This window comes from Cupressus sempervirens, chromosome 11 (assembly GCF_028749045.1).
Source record: "Cupressus sempervirens isolate cs-2001-9-10 chromosome 11, ASM2874904v1, whole genome shotgun sequence".
NCBI classification, from domain to species: domain Eukaryota; kingdom Viridiplantae; phylum Streptophyta; class Pinopsida; order Cupressales; family Cupressaceae; genus Cupressus; species Cupressus sempervirens.
Window position 1 is genome coordinate 215498691 of NC_143128.1, and position 1231 is coordinate 215499921.

The 1231-nt window shown below is 33.2% G+C and overlaps 1 long non-coding RNA gene across 1 annotated transcript; it reads right to left on the reverse strand.

Moving 5' to 3' along the window:
* Positions 1-377: 377 nt before the first annotated feature.
* On the reverse strand, positions 378-921 carry LOC149528930 (uncharacterized). Its single transcript, XR_016359162.1, has 2 exons — positions 746-921; positions 378-630 (listed from the first exon to the last, which is right to left on the reverse strand). It is a non-coding gene; the product is annotated as an uncharacterized LOC149528930 (long non-coding RNA).
* Between the last annotated feature and the right edge of the window lie 310 nt (positions 922-1231).

Consider the following 1231-nt stretch of genomic DNA (forward strand, 5'->3'; position numbering starts at 1 on the left):
TGAAAGATTTGACACCACTTCCAATTGATAATTTCCAAACCAAGAAATGTCGACCAAATTTTGTCAATATCTCCAACAGAGTACATGTCGCGCAATTTACATATACAACAATAAAAATATCAAAATTGCTATAATATATGACCTTTGATAAGATTATGGAAAGCTAAATTTCGCTCAATAGAGATTGATGATTTATGTTGGACATCTGTTATCTTTGGTTCGTATAAAAAACAAAATGTGTTTTTTATAGAGAATTTATGTCATGTGATCTAATATTTATGTATATAAAAGAAAGTTCAAGAACATTCTACAATTAGTTTGATAGATAGTTGTGGAGGGGATAGGCTGATTTCCAATTAAATGCACTAAAAACAAAATAAAGTCAAAAGAAAAAAAATTCTTAAATTTTTTGTTGTTTTCCACTACAAACTATGCAGATGATGAAGATCAAATGTTAAAATCTTCTAGAAAAATCTATAATGTTTTTGATTTTCTGAAAATTAGATAACTGTACAATTTGTAACGAAGATAGCCGCATCACACCTTAGCGCGGCGGTGGGAAACAACAAAACGGTGATTTTGAATTGCAGCCATCGCATCCATGTTGTGAGACATTGGAATTTATAAAAGCTGTAGAGATCGTGGAAAAAAATATTTAGACTTCAAAACGAAAGTTAAAAACATAAAAAACATTGAGCTCAGAATCCCTTTACTCTACGGAACTCCAAATGGTTCGCTATATTACCCCATTGTTGAACTTCGTACACGTCTGCGGAAATAGAGGAAAACATAAGCAGCAGTGCAAATCCAAATAGCTGGAAAAGAAAACCCAGTTTGAGAGCCATGGTCTTCATCTCTACATTTCTTTAACGGCAAGTTGCAATTTATAGTGCCTAAATTTATAAAGCTATTTTTTATTCAGTTTTCTGTACATTGAAAGTTTATTTGACGTTCAAACACGAGGGTGGATTTATAATAACGTTTACTTTGGACCGACACAGTCGACCGTATCTATCGGGATAGTTATTTCTCTTCTGACTGACGACTTGACGACTTGTTAGCCATATGATGTTATCATGATGCCATCAATTGGCCGTATGTGGACTTTCTAAACATATTGAATTGACTACGTTGTAAAGACTTCTAAATGGCCGTTTCAAAGTTGTACTACCAGTTGAATGCGTCAGTTGACCAAATTCAATCATGTAATTACCCGTGGAATTTTATTTCC